At 37.9% G+C, this 6,780-nt stretch overlaps 1 pseudogene; it reads right to left on the minus strand.

Annotated features, from left to right (window-relative positions):
* Nucleotides 1-3,832: 3,832 nt before the first annotated feature.
* On the minus strand, nt 3,833-4,911 carry LOC146138095 (uncharacterized; annotated as a pseudogene).
* Between the last annotated feature and the right edge of the window lie 1,869 nt (nt 4,912-6,780).

Raw genomic sequence — 6,780 nt, forward strand, 5'->3', positions numbered from 1 at the left:
ATTTCATCGCGTAAAAACTGGTTTATAACCGGAAAAATGTAATTATACTTAAACAATTGCAGTACGCTTACTGTCCGTTGGTCACTTAGAGTTCTTTGATACAACTCTCAACTGTGCGCATGCAATAATTAATTCAGCATAGCTTCGCGGCCACGAACAATGATGTTGTGGGCCTGGGTTTGGACCACCCTGGTGTAGCCTATAGGTCTACTCTAGACTATTATTGTCCATTATGCCCAGCTACTCATTTGAGCAGCAATGTGCTGACATACTTCACCACCTGGTGCCATTTTAATTAAAATTATATCTTTCACCTGACTACATTAAGAAGAAAAATTAGCTAAGCTGGTAGTATGATGCATAACGTCCAATAGCGCAACAATCAACAAATTCATGCCAAGTTTGAAATAGGCAAGCAGTTTCAGTTAGTCTTTAAAATTTCATATAAACTTCCAAATGAACAGAAACAAGTAGGCTAGGCTATCATATTTTGAACCGTTTTTTTTTTCTAAAACTGCAATTCGGTAAACATTTACTAGTTAACAAATTATAAAAAATAATTTGCAAAAATCCCTAGATCATCAAAATTCCCAGATTTGTCCCTAGAAGGGGCTTAAAGTTCCAATTTGGAACTACATCCCTAAAAGTGAAAATTTGAATATAGCCATGTAGTGTTTTTTTTTGGGGGGGGGGGGGAGAAGCGTCCAATTAATTTCTGATATCAAAGTGTTATGGGACGACTAACTCATGAAAAATGTCAGGTATGGAATTCTGGCAGAGTTGCAGAAATAGGCTTTATTTTGAAAGGACTATTGTAAGACTTATCTGTAGCGTCTCACTCACGCTTTTAGGGATTCAAACGGATTTATTACGTTGCTGTCAATTACGCAGCACAACTTCAGCACACGCTAGGTAGAATCCTTATGTACACAACAGTTCATGTAACAGACGACACGAAATGGTAACCGGCACATTATTAAACTCAAGTACATGGCAATATTACACAAAATCACGAAACCGCACTGGCGTTACAATTTGTCTCCCAGAGCGACTTGGTGTTCCATCTGGCCTATCAGAATTCGGGGAAGAGCCTTCCACGTCGACCAATGGTGGTACATGGGGAACATCCTCTGATTCACTTTCGTCATTGACATACTTTCGCAGAAATGATGAATTTCTTATCATTTCCACACCCTCCTCATTCTGAATTGTAACTTGGCCACTTTCTTCACCGACAACTATTTTAGGTTCCGGATCAAAATTGGTAAAAAGCTTGTTGGTTTTGGGCTGCTTCACCAAAACTTGATCACCAACTTTTATTCCAGAGGAAATTGCTCTTCTTTTCTCGTCAGTGTATAGTTTTCCTTTTAGCTTGTTGCTCCAGTCCCTGTCATGAAACTCCTCTTCCGTCACCCTTGGTTTTTGACAAAGCTCCGGAAGCTTTGTTCGCATTTCACGACCAAACATTAAATAATATGGAGAAGCTCCAGTTAATGACTGTGGTGTTGATCTGTACGCCATTAAAAATTTGTCCATCTCAGCCTTCTAATCTTTGTGTTCCGAATGAGCCACACGGATTGCCTTCATTAAAGTTCTGTTTTGCCTCTCCACTTCTCCATTAGCCGGAGGCCAAAGTGGAGTTGTATGAACATGTTCAACACCATTTTCTTTTAGAAAATCTTCAAATTCCTTAGAAATGAACTGTGGGCCATTATCAGTCCGAAGTGAGTAAGGCATACCGAACCGTGCAAACATTTTGCTTAGCGCTTGTATTACACAGGAACTTGTAATTGACCTCATAATTACCACTTCATAGAACCTGCTATAATAATCCACAACAACCAATTTGTTGTCTCCACTTGGTAAAGGTCCCAGTATATCAGCTGCACAATCCTGCCATGGTTGACTTGGAGGTAGGACTCTTGCAATTGGTTCTGGTCTGCTGTACTCACTAGTTACTTGGCATCCATGACATTTCTTACACAGGGTTTTTGCATCTCTATCCATCTTTGGCCACCAAACTTTACAACGAAGCCTGTTCTTTGTTTTTACAATACCCTGGTGTCCCTCATGAGCAAGTTTCAGCACAGCTTGACGCAAACTACCAGGAATTACAAGTCTAGTGCCTCTAAGTATCAGGTTTCCATATATACTAAGTTCATTTTTCACATGTGGATGGCTTGGATTAACACATTTTGACCAATCACCTGTTTTTACACAATGTCTAACCACTCTTAGTTCTTCATCTTTTTCGGATTCTCTTTCCACTTCTTTTGATGACATAGCAACAGGTGTACTGTATTCCACAACTTGACCAATAATGTCTTCAGAAACACTGTTGTCAATACAGCATGCTAAATTAAACCTTGACATCGCATAGGCAATATTACTTTTGCCTGGTCTGTACACAACTTTAAAATCATACCCTTGCAGTATCAGCACCCAACGTTCAATACGTGCTGGAAGCTTTGATGACTTTGAGTAAATAAACTGAAGTGGTTTATGGTCAGTCTCTAATTCAAACTTTTTTCCGAACAAATACAAATTAAACTGCTCACAAGCCCAAACTAAAGCCAATGCCTCTCGTTCTGTTTGGCTGTATCTTCTTTCCACATCAGTAAGACTCCTGATGCATAAGATATAACCCTCCATTGACCACATTGCCACTGAGTCAAAACTGCACCCAATCCATATGGAGAAGCATCTGCAATTACTCTTGTTGTGCAGTCATTGCGAAAATAGGCAAGTGTGTCTGCTTTGGCAATTAAATCCTTTAGTTTTACAAATGCAATGTCCTGGGCCTTGCCCCATGTAAACTTGACACTTTTCTTTGTTAAATCCAAAATGGGTCTTGCAATTGAAGACAAATTCAGGATAAATCCTGCAGAATATTGCACCAAACCCATAAATGATCTTGCCTCACTTTTGGGAGGGTTCAGCATTCTTGATTGCTGCTATTTTCTCTTCACTTGGATTAATCCCTTGCTTGCTCAAATCATGGCCAAAAAAGGTAAGTTTAGCCATACGAAATTTGCACTTTTTAGCATTCAGTGTCAAACCACGAGACATTTTATCCAACACAGCATACAACCTCTGATCATGCTCTTTTCTTGTACGCCCATGTATAATAACATCATCTGCAATGTTTGCAGTTCCTTGACATCCCTTCAAAATATCCCATATAATCTTCTGAGATTTCTCTGGGGCTGAGTTTAGACCAAACATTAGTCTAGTGTACCTGTACAATCCCTTGTGTGTGATAAATGTGGTGATATGCCTACTGTGTTCATCAAGCAAAATTTGATGAAATCCCCACTTCAAGTCCAATTTACTGAAAACAGTACTTCCATTGAGCTCATAGAGCAACTCTTCCACTGTGGGTATTGGGTGTCTTTCCCTTACAATAGCTGTATTAGCCTGTCGCATATCCACACACTCTCTAATGTCACCATCAGGTTTAGGAATTACCACCAATGGAGATATCCAACCAGTAGGCCCTTCAGGTGCTTCCTCGAGTATCCCCCCTTTAACAGCTCTTCTAATTTTAATTCCACTTTTTCTCTCAGCTGAAATGGAATTCTTCTCACAGGCTGTGCCACAGGTTTAACTTTATCATTGATGTGCAACTTCAACTTGTATTCCTTCAACAAACCAATTCCAGAAAACAGTTTTGGAAATCTGGACAAAACATCATCATACACAGAGTTCAGACAACTTGGCCCCAAGTGTAGTAATCCTAACACTTCTGCAGTATGCTTTCCAAGCAAGGTGTGACCCTTTTTTTCTGTGACAATAAAATCTGCCTTGCACTCTTGAAGACTGTCTTCAGATTTCACCTGGGCTGTAAAAGTTCCTAAGGTAGCAAGAGGCCCTTTACTGCCATATGCATATAACGTCTTGGCAGACTTTCTGGTTTCTGCTTCAATTTTCTGCTTCTTTAGCCATTCCCGTGTATCCTTGTCAACAATATTTGCTGACGCCCCTGAATCAACCAAAATATTTGGCAAGGTAACACCACCAATTACCAGTGTCACTGTATAAAACTCTGTTAGAGGTTTTAGACCAAAAACAAATCCATCACCATCTTCCTTCTCTATTCCATTTTGTACAGTGTTATTATTGGAACGCCTTTCAAAAGGACGATGTCCCTCTTCACCGTTATATTTTGATGGCTGGAAACCATTGGACCAACACTTTGATTTAAAGTGTCCAACTCTACCACATTTAGCACAAGCTTTTTTTCTAGCTGGACATATCATATCTTTCTTAAAATGTGCCTTTTGACCACAAGCAAAACAGGTTTTTACTTCTTTTCTTGATGTTGAAGCAACCTGACGTTTTCCAGGCTTTTCAATGTAGTTGACTGTCTGGCTTCCCTCCATCAGTTTTGCTTGAGAATTCACAGCTTCAAATGCTTTGGACATTGACAACACATCTTTAAGGGTAAGTGTATCTCTCTCTAGAAACTTTCTACGTAGTGCATTTGAGTGACATTTATCAATTACTTTGATCACGAATTTGGTCATCTGTCTCATTTCCAAAATTACAAGTAGCTGCACTTTGTCTTAGTCGACATACAAACTGATCAACTGATTCGTCATTTCTTTGATGCAATTGACGAAACAAGTGTCGTTCAAAAGGTATGTTGCAGGTATAAAATACTCATTTGAAACAGTTAAAGTTTCATCATAGGTCTTATTGTCATCTTCCTCGTTTACTAATGTATAGTAAATTTCCTGCACATTCATACCTGCAGTATGTAGCAACAGTGCCTTTTTCTGAGCGCTACTCGTGATTCCCTTTCCCACCAAGAATAGATTGAAAGCTCGTTTCCAACGCTTCCAGCGTTAAACCATGTGCATCGTCTTGAACATCGAACGGTTTCAGTGCACCAACATCACTGTTTGACATTCCCACGAGGTCAGGATTCCCTTCCATTACCTTCAGAAAGTTCCACAATCAACCCAAATGTTGATTAAATGAATGAAAAACAGATCCTCGTTGCCAAATGTAGCGTCTCACTCACGCTTTTAGGGATTCAAACGGATTTATTACGTTGCTGTCAATTACGCAGCACAACTTCAGCACACGCTAGGTAGAATCCTTATGTACACAACAGTTCATGTAACAGACGACACGAAATGGTAACCGGCACATTATAAAACACTACATTATCTTGAATAATAGTGTTGACAGACTTATCTCAGTTAATAGTATTGTTAGACTTAACAATGAAACTGCGATACAACAATGAAGCAAATCAATTTGTTTAGCAAGTCATTATTATTTTTTCTGATGTGAATATTTATATTATACCAATGAAATTATTATTACGTCAATTTGTATACCTAATGCCAAATTGTAAAATACTTTTTTACTCTGTTTAACCCTGGACATCCATTTATAATTAAGGAAAATTGTGTTACGTAAACTTTAATTATATGTAAATGTTATTAAAGACGGTTTTTCCTGCTGCAAATGATTAAAGACAAACACAATGATAAAGTCACAAATACTATTGGTACTCTGAAGTCTGAAGCACCTGCAACAAACACATGGGTGGTTTTGCAATTTCTGTTTTCAAACTTAATTTTATATTGTACACCTTTTTCTTTTAAATATTTCATTTACAAATAATACAACAACATGCCCTTAGCCTAAGGTTGGGAACCTGATGTAAAGTTGCTGAAAGCAGACAAGATAAAATCTGGAAAAAATAATAAAGGTTTAAAGTTGAAACTACAGACAGGAGAGCAAAATTCAGATTTTGTTATATAGAGTCTTTGCAGGAGTCACCGTTTTTTAAGGAATACATCTTCAACTCAATTTAACATGGTAAGTGCATTTGATTTTTTTTTTGCTTTAAGCGAACTTTTTCAGTTTTCTGTGTGAACAAGGACAGAGCAACCATGCAATGCCCCTTCCAAGTATATTTTTCCTAACTAGAATAGCATGTCTCCCGAAGATTACATGTATATGGACTATAAAAAGTTCCATATTTGACAAACCCTAATTATAATTCCATCTGCAAATAAAAATAAACCTCTTCAAAATAAGCAAATTACAGCTTTCTAAAAATATGTCACAATTAATGTTCCGTGCAGGTGATCTATCCGGCCATTAACCGCCAGTCTTCATACTACAGCAGGGAGGGCGAACCATTGTCACAGAGTGACCCACCACAGATGTTTAATGACCCACTTGTCTCTCTAGAAATACAGAAATTTTCAGAAAAGGATGAATGCAAAAACTAATTCTTTGCTAGATAGCACTATTATACTGTTTAATTTAGGGCAGCATCTGTGGGCTGTGCAAAGGTGTTTTAGGGCTGTTGAGTAGGTCTACTTTAACTGCTTTTCAACGCTTAAAACGTGTTGAAAAAGTATATATTTGTGAGAATCTGAATTTGGAAATTGTACAAAAGCCCTGATTAACAACCCAGACGATAACACCTAAAACGACGAAGCAGCTAAGTTTCGCATAAAATTAGCATATAATTAATTATATGACCCACTTGTCCATTTTCTAAGGACTGAGTGTTTGTGACTCGCGTGATGAAAAGGTTTGATTTCTGGAATAGAGTTATGTCATACATGTGATTTTTTAACCTTTTTGTTATGACCCGGAATTATTTAACATCTCTTGTTTTTAAGTTGTAAATTGTCAAGCTTTTTATTTTTAATAAGGTTAAGAGCATTCATTTTGTTTTATATGTTCCCTTTTTTTTTAAATTGCCATGTGGCAACTCCTATGCATGTACAAAAACAATGCCCCTCAAAC

This window comes from Ascidiella aspersa, chromosome 7 (genome assembly GCF_963924565.1).
Source record: "Ascidiella aspersa chromosome 7, kaAscAspe10.2, whole genome shotgun sequence".
NCBI lineage: Eukaryota > Metazoa > Chordata > Ascidiacea > Phlebobranchia > Ascidiidae > Ascidiella > Ascidiella aspersa.